The sequence below is a fragment of the Panthera tigris genome, chromosome B4 (assembly GCF_018350195.1).
Source record: "Panthera tigris isolate Pti1 chromosome B4, P.tigris_Pti1_mat1.1, whole genome shotgun sequence".
Taxonomy (NCBI): Eukaryota; Metazoa; Chordata; class Mammalia; order Carnivora; family Felidae; genus Panthera; species Panthera tigris.
The window spans coordinates 89,903,592-89,918,955 of NC_056666.1; the positions used below are offsets into that span (position 1 = coordinate 89,903,592).

A 15,364-nucleotide genomic window follows, 5' to 3' on the forward strand; every position below is an offset into this window, starting at 1 on the left:
AGGGTCATCTGCTTCTAGATCACAGTTGACCTCGGGTAACCAAAAGCACAGAAAATGCAACTGTGGATAAGGGGGGACTACTGTACTTCCTTCAAAGCAGCTGCCCTGGTTTATAATTTATGTACTTATTTATTTTCTTTTGTCCACCCATAAGCTCCAGGAAGTTCACATTCATTTGTGTTTCCCCACCATACTTGCTTGAAACATAAGACGGTGTCCAGGAAATATTTGCCAAAGCAGTAAATAAATTTTTTTTTCCAATAAATTTTTTTTTGGTTTATTATTTTTTCTTTCTGTGAAAGAAAAACGTAGAAAATTCAGAAAGTCACAGAGAAGCAAGAAAAGAGAGAACAAAATAACAAAAACAAAACAAAAAGCCCAACGTGCCAGATTTATAGCCAATCAAGGTGTCACTTTGGCACATTGCTTTTAAATTTCTTTCTTTGCAATTTTCCTCGGTGGAGTTGTTTCTACCATTAAGACAATTGGGCATGATATAACGTTATGCATATTTTCCCACATCATTAAGGCTTTTTTTTTTTCAAGCATCTTTTTTTAAAGCCTCGTAATCTTCCTACACGGGACGCTGAATTCCATAACCACTGCCCTATTGTTAGACTGTTTCCATTTCCCCAGTTGTAACAGGCTATGAGATACAGCTTTGTATACAAATCTTTTCTTCCGCCATGTCTGCTGGTTACCTTAGGACCCATTCCCAGAAGGGAAATTACTGAGCAAAAAGCAAATGAGCATTTTTCAAGCTACAGATTCTGGAACTGCTCTCCAGACACACCGCTTCAGTCTCCCAGGGTCTCCACCAACCCAGCCACCTTTGGCTCTGAGGACGTTCTGCAGTGAAATTACCATTTCTTTGAGCTCTCATAAAGGTGAGTATCTTTTTCCATTTGTTTCCTAGTCATTTGCTGACGGAGCCCCCCTAACCCAAGATGGGGGTTCGTGCAGTCTGCGAAGGGGACATGGTAGCCCCCAACTCTCCCTGACTGTGGGGGAATCAATTCCACCGCTCCCCAACCCTGCAAAAAACCCGGGCTGGCTGTCTGTGGTTTATCAGGGAGTTGGGAGTGAAGGGGGCGAGAGGCCGGGAACGTAGCCAAATGCTCCAGCCCAAGCAATGGCAGTCGTAGTGTCTTAGAACCGATATGCTTCTTTCGCTAGGTCTGTGAAGAGGAAGAGGCCTGGGCTGGAGGGCTGCCTGAGGGAGGAGATAAGATCTGTTCAGGCCCTGGCAGCCACAGGTTCTCCAGGTGGGAGTCCTGGGCCTCCCGCTAGGCATTTCCAGGCCTCCTGAGGAAAGCAGTAAATTTTGAACTTCTTTCCCCTTCATTCTCACAGAAAGTACAGGCAGTTGTATAGGCCACAGTTTCCCCCTTCCTCTGTGTCTTTGCACACATAGCTCCTTCTGTCCGGACTGCCTGTTCCCCTCACCCGATTTCCAAACTCCTACTCATTCTGCCTTAAGACCCATACCACTCTTTCTTCTTCTGTGAGGCTTTCTCTTATCTCTCTTTTGTGTCTCCACACCACACACATAGATCCCTATTAGCATTTTTGACACCTTGTTGTAATTCTGTGTTCATATTTCTGTACCCCTATGCTGTAATGGGGAGCTCTCTGAGGACAGGAGACATTGAGTATACATACCTTTACAAGGAGCCCACAGAGTTTTACACACACCACAGAGAGAGACAGGATGCAGGGCAAGCTGGCCACTCCTGGTGAATTCTGCCAAGCGGCAGGGTTGATGGTGGGGTCCCAAATCCTTCCCCCCACCCCCCACCGTCGAACAAAGAGCTGCCTATGAACAGGGAGGATGGCACCCTTCCCCCGCACCGGCCCCATTCAGAGGTGAAAGCAGCCTGTGTCCATGCCTTGATAGGGTTTTCCCTTCCTTTGAGAGGAGAACATTCTCAAGGCAGATTTTCAAGCTGAAGTCATCCAGAACAAAAGCTGCTTGCCAGCTGTGGCCCAGCAGCTCAGCAACCCCCCCCTCCCCCTGCAGCCCCAGTGCCATTACCGCCTAATGGGAGAGGGGTGTGAAAACTTCCGGCGAAACATCTGGTCGGGGCCACTGTCAGCTGGCGAGACGGAGACCAGCGAGTTCCCCATCTGATTTCCTGAGACTGCTAGAGTGCCGAAGCCAAAGAGAAAGTGAGGAGGAGGAGGAGGGGCCTGCCCTGGGGTGAGGCTGTCAGGAAGGCCGAGGCCTGTGGCACAGCCACGCTCACTCTCTCCACTCTTTCTCTCCCCGGTGGCCACCAGTAGACTTCTGCTTGGCCTGTGCTTGTGAACTCAGGCCCGTGAGAATGAGGACTCACTCTCTGCTTAGTATATGGACGATCTGAAGGGCAGACTTCCAGCAACCTGGTGAGCAGAACTGAGTTTGTGTTCGTGTTAACTTAGGTCCCTGTTCTTGTCAGAATTTCCCACCTTCTCTTAACACTGTGTCTCCCACTCCTTCCCCAAGGATCCTCCTGCTCTCCCACTGATATCCGCCTTCCCCGGAGTAGTAGAGCTGGGACACCAAGACTGTATTCCGGATCTTTCTTTTTGTGTCTTTGCATTCTGAAAGGCGGCTGTTCTGACAAAGATTTCTGAGGTACTTTGGAAAGAAATGGTAACACCTCAGTACGTTCGGGGAATTTTTTTTTTAACAGTGACTTCTCTCGAAGACCCAAAAATACATACATAAGTACATACGTACATACTTACGTACCGATGTAGGTGCATACATGCATGTAACAATTTTTTAAAAATCCTCAAAGGAATAAGTGGAAATTTCAGATTCTGTGGTAGGCCTTTGGAGGCAGATTTACATTTCAATAATTCCTCAAGTCATTTCCACCTAGGCAGGGGAATCCGGGTCTGATTTTCCCTCTTGAGACCCTGGAATACATACCCAGATGAATATGAGTTTGGATTTGTAGAGGGTCCAGGCTGGCTAGTCAACTGTGTGTAAACTCGCTGCCACCCAACAGAGCAGACATTATCTTAATGGCACTGATAGATCAGGAGTGTCACACATCATTAAAATAGCTGATTGATTAGAAGAAAATAATTAGCTTGCCCTGCCTTGCTGGAAAGCCTTTTGACATACCAGGAAGGAGATATGGAAGGGACAGGGGTCACCCATCTTTTGATCATTTGTTTTCCCTCCAAGGTGATGAAAAAGGCCCTGATAACCCGTAGGCAAGGGAAGGAATATAAACAAGTCGTGGTTCTTCTTTGCCATTTACTCCCAGAGAAGCTCTCTACAGACTTTCTGGAGTGTGGTATGTTTATTTCAGTTACATAGATACACTTCTTTAAATCAAACACTCTGTTAGTGCCTCGGAGTTGTAAATCAGTGGTTCTTTTCAAGTGACTTGATAGAATGTGATATTCTGCTTTCCTTTGACAAGATATAAACACAGAAACCTAAATATTATAATCAAGGCCAGCCATTGGCAGGGCTGTGAAGAAGGGCATGTAGATCTCGTGGCTTTTCGGTGCCCTTCTTGCCTTCCATGTATGTGTCTTCCTTGGAGTTCATAGTCACCCTCTTGTCCACTTGGGAGAGAAGTTGGCAAACTTATTTGTTGCTAAGAGTGATAGGGTTTAAGGCATCTTTATGCTCAGAGAAAGAAATCTATTGGATAATTCAGTTTTACACCAGCCGAGTGCATTTTAGCCAAAGGCACAGAGATTCTTAAGCCAAAGGATGTCTCTGGAGACGTGTTTTGCTGATGGTCCTTCTCACTTGTCCTGGAAATCATGTTCGTGACTCAATGGGTCCCCTGACACTTCCACATCTTCGGGGGGACAGAAGATAGAGTCAGAGCAAATCCAAATCACGTGGGAGCCTTCAGCTAGTTCTGAGAGGTACCGCCTGCCTCACTCCCCATCCTTTCTCTCCATTGCTGCTTCCAAGAACCATAGAGGAAAATAGTTACCATACTTGTGTTAGAAGATAAAATAGTGGAACACCATTGGTCTGGAGAAGAGAATCTGAGTTTGGGAGTCAGTAGGAATTGGACATTCTGCCCCTTCTCAGGGAGTGACCTTGGGCACATTACTTAATGTCCCCACAGCTACAGAATACTGATTTTACAAAGCCTTACAAAGCCAGGGGCGCCTGGGTGGCTCAGTCAGTTAAATGTCCAACTTCGGCTCAGGTCATGATCTCACACGACCTCACACGGTCGTGAGTTCATTTGAGCCCCACATCGGACTCTGTGATGACAGCTCAGAGCCTGGAGCCTGCTTCAGATTCTGTGTCTTCCTCTCTCTCTGCCCTTCCCCCTCTCATGCTCTGTCTCTGTTTCTCTCTCTCAAAAATAAATAAACATGAAAAAAATTTAAAAAACAAACAAACAAACCTTCAAAAAAACAAAGCCTTACAAAGCTTGCCTAAGGTAATGTAAGAGAAAATGCTTAACTACTAAATATTAGTTTTCTTCCCTTTTACAAATTAGGAACTCTGAATTTTGCTTGAATATAATCTACTGACTCAACTGTTAATCGACTTGTAGAGCCTTTTTTTTTTAAGATGACCTCATTGACCTCCATTTTGAGCTTAAAAATAATATGCGTTCTTTGTAGAAATTTGGGGATCTAAAAGAAAAGAGAAGAGAAAAGAAAAAAAAGCAAAAAAAAAGATAAAAGAAAAATCCCCTATAACTTTTCCTCAGGCAGAATCACTCATTTTTCTATTTTTTTTTAATTCCAGTACTTTTGCAATGCATATGGGTCCCCCCGCCCCCCTTTTTTAAACAATGTTTGCCATCATACCACACACACACATTCTGTTCAGTGGTTCTCATTCTCCTCCATCATGAGCACTTCCCTGTTCTCAGACACGCATAGTGTGTGTGTGTGTGTGTGTGTGTGTGTGTGTGTGTTATAGTTTCTGCCATCACTAATGGGAGTAAGACAACACTTGTTCTCCTGGGACACATATCAGTTACTGAAGTGACTGCTTCAGGGCAGACGTAGTAGGCACTTTTTGATTGCTATTTATAATACCTTCATTTCCAAGGCTGGCTATTGGCAAGATCTTGTGTTCTTCTTTGGATTTTTGTCTTTGGAATGACCAGATGGGAGTAAGGATGTAGGATGTAGGATGGCGGTGAATTTCAGTCTACGTCTTCCTTCCACTGGCCAGAAGTCCCCTCTGCATTTAATGAAAAAAGGTCATGCCTCAAATGTGTTATCAGGAAAGGTCCTTAAATCCACAGCTGGCCCCAGGGCAGCACAGAATTGCTTCAAAATTGCTTTTAGAGAATAAATGTATGCATGAGGCAAGGGGCCTTCCATTCATGCAGAAATAAGGATTTCAGGGTGCTTATTGTTATTCTCAGCATGATTTTGTGGGTAACTTTTAGCTTTCTCTTTTATGTCATTTAACATCTCGGTGCCTCAGTTTCCTTACCTGTAATATGGAGATAATAGCAGCACTTATCTAGTGGAGAAGTAAATGAATGAATACATGTGAAATGCTTTCCACATTGCCTGGCAAAGAGCAAGTGCTCAATAAAACCATGGCTATCATCATCATCATTATCATTGTCATTATTATGGGCCTTTCTATATTTTCCCTACTTTCTGCTGTAAGTTCAACTACCCATCCACACAACATTTTTAAAAAGGCATAACATACAGCCATGGGAATATTGCATCTTAGGCCAACAAAGTGAAACAGAATTGGGAGCATTTGTTGGGTACCAGGAAAGGAGGTTGTGGATATAGACACAGAAGGACAGGAAAGAACCCAAGGGAGGGAGAAGGAAAACTGAGAAAGGAAGGGAAAAGTAATGGGTTGGCCCAAATTCAGGGAGGGAGACGGGCCAGTCATGTGTTTTTAAAAATTACTCCATTGGACTTGGGCCCACTACTCTAGCACCTTGAGAAGGGAGCTCACGGAACTTTCTGCTGCTCCCCATCCTCTCCCCAGCCTGGAAAGGTGCAGGGGGCGGGCAGGGGAAAGTGAGAAAGGGGTACGAGTAGGAGTTGGAAGATGAGAAAATTGCAACTTGGAAAGGTAAATCAGCTTCTGAAAGGCTCTCCGCTAACTTCTGGCAACACTGGGTCTGGAACTCAGCTTTCAGGATATCCAACCTAGACCTCAATACCTCTTTATTCCCACCTGCTATTGTCTCTCTGTACCTGGAGACCAAAACGCAAAACTGACCCAAGAATTCAGAATCTGCATTTTGGCCATTATGGTCGCCATACATTGAGTGTGGAATAAGGATGGCCTATTGAAGGCTCTATCAGTGGTCTGTGCAGGATTGGAAAACATCCATGTGCCACGGCCTGCCCTCCACTGCGCCTCTTCCCCAACTACCAAGCCTTCTTGTGGTGTTTTCTAGACCTGCATGTTCTTGCAGGGAACAGCCAGGGCAGATGCCAAGCCAATTACTTTACCGATTAATGGCTCATTGTATCCACTGTACAAGATGTAAGGGAAAGAATCTATTGGATATTTTAGTTTTATACAAGCTAGTGAGTGCGTGTTATCAAAGTGACTTGATTGAACAAGACTCAGGAATTTTCTCCACTTCTGGGCTAATGGCTTAGTTTCTGGAATTCTAAGTTTTTGCATGTAGGTTGGCCATAGACTCTATGAAAACACTGTTTTTACCATTTTCTTTTCTTTTCTTTTCTTTTCTTTTCAGCGTTGATAGTGTATTTTGGTGCTACAATTTTGCAAACAATGGTCAGACTTAAGTATATTTTTTCATATGCAGGAATATCTGTGATTTTTCTGTCACTCATTTTGATGGATTATTGGATCAAATAGAAATGTGTGCCCCGTGAAAGAAACTTTTGTTTGTTTGTGTTTGGGTTTCTAAAAGGTTGGCAGTAAACTTTGAAAGTAAACCTGTTGCTGCCTTACCATGTCTTTCTAGGTACCCCATTGAGACTGGGCCAGCACTGCTTTGCTCAAATAATTTAATTTTGATCAAAGGCAATTTATTTTTATTATTTTTTTAAATATGAAATTTACTGTCAAATTGGTTTCCATACAACACCCATGCTTATCCCTCCCTCCCACCCCCCATCAACCCTGTTTGTTCTCAGAAAGGCAATTTAATACAAGGAACAGGGAAAAAAGTAGAATTGGCCTCCATTATTTAAGATTATTTAGTGATATTTTCTATTTAAGAAGGTGTGGGTTGCATGTCTCTGCTATCTGGCAGCCACTGAAAAAGCCACAGCAGGAAACAAAGATTGAAACCCAAGGAAGATCGTTCGGTAGGATGCAGTCTTACAACATTAGGCTGGGATAGACTCTGAGACACAATTCCTTAAAAGACGCCCTGTGTTTCAAAGAGGAGGGTTGGTGTAAAGTACAGGGTGCTCTAACTTATGTTTCTAGAAGTGATATTTTATTCCCATCCCAAAACTTTACAACACCTGGGAAAATAAGTAGGAATGTCATTGTGGTAATGAACCTTAAGCGGATGATGACAATTTTGAGATACGTGCCCAAATAGGATAGCCCTCATTTTCCTCATTCCTCTTAAGGTGGTGGTCTGGACGTGTTCATGTCTAAAACTTGTAGCAGAAGGCCTGTTGGAGTCTCCGCCTCTGAAGGAGGTGAGGGCTCCCTTTGTTCCCTTTCTGGAGTTACTCCGGAGCTATACAGATTAAGACCAGCAGATGGCATGCGGCGTCAGGATCCTGGACACTTGGAACCTGGGAAAGCCATCTTTTCTCTCCCATAAAATTCTGAACTTTAGTTAGGAAGAGAAGTGTGCTTATTTCAGCTATTAGCTATTGTGCTTGATAATTTGGCTGTCTTTCTAGGATGTCTAGGTTACCTGTGGTGGAAACAAAACTAAATATAACCCGGACACCATTTTGCTTGCGTCTTAAACTGGAAACAGGCTTGTGCAGAACACTCTTGGGAGCCTCACCGGGTGGCGTGGAATGGAATAGCAGGACAGGCAGAGGACAGATTCCTGGAAGAAGAGAAGGAGAACTCCATCCCTGTGTGTTGTGAGAGAAGAAGCAAATGATCAATACAACCCACTCCATCCCCCTTCCCCCAGCCCACAGCGAAGATGCCTGGAATTAGAACGGAGTTTCCTAATATGCCTGCATCAGGAATATAGCTGGAGATAGCCGAAAGTATCACTTCAGGGTTTGAAAATAGATCATTTCCACATTTACCAAGCAAGATTTAACTTCATCTCCTTGTTTTCAGTTTAGCACCTTGGCCTGGTCCTCCTCTCGGCCTGGCATCCCTGAGCATGGGACTTCAGCAGAGAACAAATCTCTAGCCTTCTAAGAAGAGAGAGAAGAGGACCGGAAGGGTGGAAATATAAATGCCTGGCTGCACAGAGGTGGATGAGGGAACCCAGAGATCTACCTTCTACAGACCTTCAACCAAACTGTGTTTTAGCCTCATGCTTCATCTTCACTCTCTGCGGTACGTAGTGGCTCTGAAGCCTGAATCTTTCTGGGGGTCTTGTGAAAAAATTGTTCATGAAAAAAAAAAACAAAAATTCTCAGCATGCCTGGATGGCTCAGTCAGTTGGTTGAGCGTCTGACTCTTGATCTCTGCTCAGGTCATGATCTCATGGTTCGTGAGTTTGAGCCCCAAGCCCTGAGTCAGGCTCTATGCCAACAGCACAGGAGCCCGCTTGGGTTTCTCTCTTCCGCTCACTCTCTGCCCCTCCCGCACTTGTGTGCGCGCTCTCTCTCTCTCTCTCTTAAAATAAGTAAATAAACTTTAACAAGAAATTTTCCGTTAAAATTCTGTCATACCCCTGCTCTACATTTTCCTAGTTTCTTACACCAGTCTTACTTTCCCAGGTAAGAACTTCCCAGCATCCCTTGCAGCCAAAGAGCAGGCATGTGCCCTAAGATCCACCAATCAAACACCCACATGAAACTCTGACCCGGAAGTCAGCAACATGAGGAAACAGATTGGATTCTGAGCACGGTGCCTTCATTTTGCAGGTGAAGGTGGTGGTGGCAGCAATATCCCTTCAGTATGAGGTTCTGAGCTGCATTCCTCGGGGTTTAGCCTTGAGCTTCTTCTTCTTCAGATCTCCCGATGCATCTTAATAAATAACTTTTAATGAATTTTGCTTAAAGCAGCATGGATTTTATAGTTTGCAATTAAAAGAAAGAAAGAAAGAGAGAGAAAGAAGTAAAGAAAGAGAAAGAAAGAGAAAGAAAGAAAGAGAGAGAAAGAAAGAGAAAGAAAGAAAGCAGGCAGGCAGGCAAAAGAAAAGAAAAACTAATAAACACATTTGGTCAGTGAAAGTAGGGTAAATCTAAAAACGTGGAATTGAGTTTGGGGATGGGAGCCACAGTTGGGTAGAGGTGAGGTATCTTTTGTCATGCACCAAGTGCTAGGGTTAGCCATTACTGCTTTCCTAAAGGAGGTGCCCTCTGACTGTGGCCACAACCTAAGGTGGAGAAAATCCCCAAGATCTGGAGCTTTGAAAGGCTGACAAAGACAACCACTTCTTTATCCCCCCCAAAAACACTTAGAAACAATGACATCAAGCTAGTAGCCTCAGCTGGAAATGCTGTGTGACTTTATCTCATCAATTAAGAGTTCTCTGTAAGAGGGGCACCTAGATGGCTCAGTCAGTTGAGTGTCTCTTGATTTTTGACTCAGGTTGTGATCCTGGGGTTGTGGCATCATGAGTTGGGCTCCATGTGGAGTATGGAGACTGCTTAGGATTCTCTCTCTCTCTCTCTCTCTCTCTCTCTCTCTCCTTCTGCCCTTCCCCCACTCGCACTCTTTCTCTGTCTCTCTAAAATAAAAATTAAAAAAAGAAAAGTTCTCAGAAAAAAACCTTGTTCAGACCCATTGGAAAATTTCAGGTTCAGGGGTGTCTCACCATGAAAAGTTATGATTTCAAATTGTCTCAAAGAAGCAGGCATCGAAGAAGGAGTAGGAAGAGACAGATCACTAATGTCACATGTAAAGAGAGGGAATCTTCCTATTTAAACACAGTCCACACAGGATCTCTGGCTGTGTCTGTATGCACATGCAGTTGACAGGAAGTGGAAGAGAGGGCAACTAAGATTTTTAGGAAACCCATTGTCAAAGACACCTCAAGCCTGGCTGCCAACCGCCTGTGATTTTATCCTTAAAACTAATCCTAGGCCACTAGTTCTGCACCAGCATGAAGAAGTGTATGGAAGGTGTGTATTTTCCAAGAAAGCTATGTTCTTTATTACTCACCAAGCATGAATTAACATGGGATAATTAGCAGGGAGTTCATCCCAGAGGGCAGCTTCTAGAATCACCAACCAAGTAAATACCTGAGCTGGAAGTCATCGCTATTCTTATTCAACAGGACTGATTATTTCCTTATTGCTTAATGACTGCCGAGGTCTCCCATTCTTCTATTTTTTAAACTGGAAATTTTACAAATCTTTGGTTGTCCTGTTTTTTTTCTCCACTATTTTTTAATGGGTGTGTTGAGAGACAATTTGTCTTGGAACTTTGGGCTTTCAATAGATAATAGTTTGAAAAATTAGTGTTACTAGAAGTCCTTACTATTTAAATAGAAGATTCTTCAGAGGAAGAAAGACTATAATGAGAAGGAATATGTTCTGGACTCAAAATAGTAGTCAGATATCTTAGCAAGGACTGAGATCTTGAACAGTCTCCAGATACCAGTAAGAATCATTGTATTACCCTCTTTCTCATCTGTTGGATTTTTTTTTTTCCTTATTTTTACATGTGGTGAATGAACTGGGAGAGGAGAGGAGAAGTGGTCTAGAAAGGATTAAGGTGAGTGTGTAGATAGGATGTCCTTATAATGACTTCTTACTTGATCTCTATCCAAATGGTCCCACCCTTCTTCTCAACCCAAAGCTTATAGTATGGTACCAATGAAAAAAGCTCAAACCCCTTTGCAGGTATGTAGAAGCAGTTTGGAATAGACTGTGGGTGGGTGGGGTTGTGGAGTGGGAGGAGCTTGTGGCTTTTCCAAATCAGCCCTGATTTAGAGCTTATAATTCTACCATCATTTCCTATCCACAAGTGCTATCTCATCTTTTTGGTTCCCTTTATTTCTACCCCACCTCATGAGATAGATTAGATAGGTAGGTAGATAGATGATAGATAGATAGATAAATAACAGAGGAAACAAAGCCAAGACCCTTGTGGGTGTAGCAGAAGGTTGAAGGAGGTCTTTGTGTCACGGTAAGGACAATAACTTAAAGACCTCCCCATTCTCAAGGTTAGGAAGACTCTTGACCACTTCTACTAACAGAGATTCTAACAGCACCACACCCCTGGCACCACGCCCACTGTTTCTTGGGTCCCTTCCCTCTTCTTTTCCTGCTTGCCTCTCAGGTGTCATAATCTCCACCAAGCCCTACTAGTTGTGCCCAGATTTGAATGCAGAACAATTTGGTTTTCACTCTAGCCTTCCGTCTTCTTCCAGACTCTGGATCTGATTTGTCTTTTATACTCAATTACCCATGAAGGTATTATAATAGAGACTGTCTCTCCCCAAGAAGAATTCTGACGTAGCTGTTAATTATCCTTTAATCCTTTTACCCACAACTGATAAAACTAGTTGCTTTGGGGTTTTCTGTTTGTTTTGGTTTGTGTTTGGCTTTTGCTTACTAGAATGGCTATCCTTTTGGCGAAAAGCACTCATATAACAAGTTTCAGAAAACTCAGAAAGGCGCAAAGAAGTGAAAAATCTGTAACATCCCAAACTCGGTATCTCTTAAGGAAAGTCCCCATTTCTCCCATGTCTCATTCACGTACTTCAATCTCCCCTCTCCAAACAAAGGATCAGTGGCTTGAGTTTTCAGGGCCGTCCCACTCAATTTTAGAGAAATATAGATCCTATTTGAGATCCAAGGAGGCATTTGTCAGCATTAAGTGCCTCCCTCATCTCCATCCATGCCCACAATATTTGGCAAAACCCCAAACAATATAGTCTGTGGTTTGGGATTGTAGCTGGTTCCTTGTTTCATTCATGTTGGAGACATTTTTCCCTCCTATTTTTGTTCCTTTTATTGTTTTCATTGGATTTTTAGGAAGAGGAAGGGCATAAATGTTTTTACTCACTTGCCTTTAACAAGAAGATCTACCTTTTAAAATAATTACATGTCTGCTTTTGATTTTTTACTTCAAGGAAGAGTTAAGGGAAGGATGTATGTGAAATGTAATGAATTTCCAGTTTTTTAGGTGCCTGATAAAGAGGAGCTTTCCTCAACGGGGGTCAGTTCTGTTCTGATGATGGCCTTCCCATGGCACTGGTACCATGGTTAGAATTTTCCCAGGGAGAGATGGCCTTGCTCCCTGGGAGCTGTCACCATAGATGGCCCTCGCTGAGAGTAGACCACAAATTACACCAGCTGCAGACACTTACAAAGCACATGAAGGGAGGGCAGAGGCTGGTGCCCAAAGATGGAGAGGAGTCACAAGTCAGCTGTAGAACAGCAGGAGCCGGCGGAGAAAGACAATCTGAGAAAGACCTGCCTCCTCCTGTTCCCTGAGGATCAATCCCCCCATTATCCAGTCACCATCTTGGGAAGAAGGGAGGAGGGAAGGTCCTTAGAAGGTGGAGAATCGGCTCTGATAGGGAATTTCACCATGGACAAGAGCAAATTCAGCCCCCCTCCCCTTTTATTCACCCTGGAAGAGACTGTTCCTTAGCAAGTTTATTCCTGCCATCTGTAGGAACGAGAGCTTCAGAGCAAGATTAAATCAGTTATAGAAAACAAATAAGCTACTGTTTTTGTACAGCTGATTCGTAAGGTGTAAATCCTGACCCCGAAACATCTGTGATTTTAGCTTCATCTTTTTGCAAGAGGCAGTCTGCTAGAAGGAAAACTGCACAGGGCTGGAGCTGACCTCCATTTACTCCTACCTCTGCTAGTAACTAGCTGTGTGATCTTGATTAAACACGTAATTTTCTAGTTCTCAATTTCATCAACTCTAAGAGGTGGGGGTTGGACCAGATCAGTGATATTCAAATGTTTTTATTTCGTTTTTTAGCTGTGCCATTCCATTAAACAAAATCTGACTTAGATGGACAATATATAAAACAGAGTTGAGTTTCCTCTGGAGTTTCCTCTGGCAGAATGGGGAGGAGGCATCTGGGACCCCATGCATGAGGGAGTTCCTTGGGCATCCCCAGAAGTCTCTAAAGTCATTAAAGACTACAATCTCTGTGTTTTTGTTTTTTTTTTTTTATTCTAATCCTCAATGATTCACTCTCTGCCCAAGGCCTGGAGTGGCTGGCAGGAGCATGAAATAATCTGTTCTGTCATCCCTGGGTATCTGAGGAAATTGGTGCTAATTTGTCCTTTTGGGGACAAATCAATTATCTTCGTGTTAAAACCAAAAAATTCCCAGAACTCTATGGTGGCTGGGGATTCTGTTGTTTACAACTAAGAAAAAGAGAGAGAGAGAGAGAGAGACAGACAGACAGACAGAGAGACAGAGAGTGTGAGCAGGTACGTTCGAGGTAACAACCCAGGAACCATGAGCTAAATATGAGCTAGAAATTGTGTTACCACTGTGTGGCCAACATGACGGAGTCATGTCCAGTGAGCTCTGACAACGCCCCAAGAAGCGGGTATGATCCTCGTTTCATAGACAAAAATACTGTAGCACGTTAACTAACTTGCTCAAATATCATACAAAGAATCGCATTTTCTTTAAAACAACAAAAACCAAAAAGCATTTACCATCATACATAAGGTGTTCACATATACAGTTAACCAAAACCATGGAACTTCTCATCCCACAGAACCTACCATTCAGTGACTCCCAGAGCTTTTTGCACATGAAATGGATAAGGAAAATGTCTGAGACAAACAATCTGAATTTTAAATGCAGATCAAAGTCCTTGCAGCAGCGAAGAAAGCCTGTGGGTATTTCATGGAGGCTTACCAAGAAAGCAGGCATCTTTGCCTCCACTTCATGAACTTATATTTTAAGAAGCTCAGCCATTCCAGTCCATGCAGAAAAAGACTCTCAAAGGGATATTTACAATGTGGATCTTATATTAAACATTTGGTTTTATATGCTTAAATATTTATAAAAGCATATGTGGAATAAATTTTAGTCCACAAACTGAAGTGTGCAAAACATATCAATTTCTTTATTTCTTTAAATCAACTTTGTTTTCTGACTCTCAGCCTCCATCCTTCCTCTAAAGTGGCAAGAGCATCCACCTCGTCCTTGTTAGGGCGCCCTCTCCTACCCAAAGTCACACCAGAAGGTTTACTCGGGAAATGACGATTGAGGAAGGGATGTCCTATCTGTCAAGGCACCGCTGACATCTGCACCATGAGGCCCGCCGTGGTACCCTGGATTTTGGTGGCGCCATTGGGGGTTAGGGGGCTTTGTGGAGGATGCCTCCCTCTCGGCACACCAAGAAGTCACCTCCTCTGCAGCTGCATGGCCACGGGACCCGTGTAGTTTCACACCACCTGGTGCTCAGAAGAACCCCGGATTTTTTTTAATGCTCTGCTGTTGCCATCTTCAGACTGGAACAAGGGACCCATGGTTTCATTTTCCACCGTGTCCTGCAAATTCCTCAGCGGTCCTGCCCGTGGCTTTAGTTACCACCCCCTCTGCTCACCTTCTCTGTGGTGTTTGCAATCCTCCGTCACCCCATTCTGTAGAAGAGCTTCTCTCTGACTCCCTCCCCTCCCCACCCCCCCATGCTTTGTCCCTCTTCCTTAGAGTCTGGGGCACTCATTTCCTCAATGGCTGTAGGTATTTACAAAAAGAGAAAGCAAAGAAAAAACAGGAAAAGCCACAGTTTTCTGGGGCTTCTGCCTTTCATCCTGCACAACTCCCTGAAGGAAGGAACTGGTTCCTACTTGAAATGGGAAAAGAAGAGAAAACCAGTATGCGGGGAGAAAACCCACACCTTCAAAATTCGGTGAATTATGTTGTTACGCATACGGTTGCATTTGAATTAACGGTGAGTTATTTGCATCATCAGTTTTGATGATTTTGGCCTATGCGATATGTCTCTAGGATAGATCCCCAACACATACGGGTGAACCCGTAGAAAGTGAGGACATAGAGACCTAAGCTGGGTATCGCTTTTAGTAGGGTGACCATAGACATTCTGGCTCAAGCTGGGGCACTTTTGAAAGAGGCGCCATTCATTTACCTCAGAGCAGTAAGAGTGAACTGGGGCCACCACGGGCAAACAAGGGTATGTGGTCATCCAATCTGTAAGTGCCAGAGTCAGGATTTAAACCCAGGTCTGTGTGACTCTCACTGTTTTGGGTATTAATTAGAATATTAATCTGTGACTAGCTCGGTCAACTGCCATGAATGGTTTATCCTACATCCGTTCTGTTGTGGCCCTGTTGACATGGCCTGAGAAAGACTAGGTTCACA

General features: G+C 43.7%; 1 long non-coding RNA gene across 8 annotated transcripts; it reads left to right on the forward strand.

Annotated features, from left to right (window-relative positions):
* Positions 1-628: 628 nt before the first annotated feature.
* LOC107179628 lies at positions 629-14,082 on the forward strand. 8 transcript variants are annotated; one of them, XR_006220044.1, is made up of 8 exons: positions 629-887; positions 2,021-2,169; positions 2,281-2,385; positions 2,486-2,617; positions 7,528-7,599; positions 7,890-8,434; positions 8,821-8,967; positions 13,841-14,082. It is a non-coding gene; the product is annotated as an uncharacterized LOC107179628 (long non-coding RNA). The 8 variants fall into 8 exon arrangements; XR_006220046.1 differs by having other exon boundaries at positions 2,284-2,385; XR_006220048.1 differs by lacking the exon at positions 2,021-2,169 and having other exon boundaries at positions 630-887; positions 2,284-2,385.
* The last annotated feature ends 1,282 nt before the right edge of the window (positions 14,083-15,364 follow it).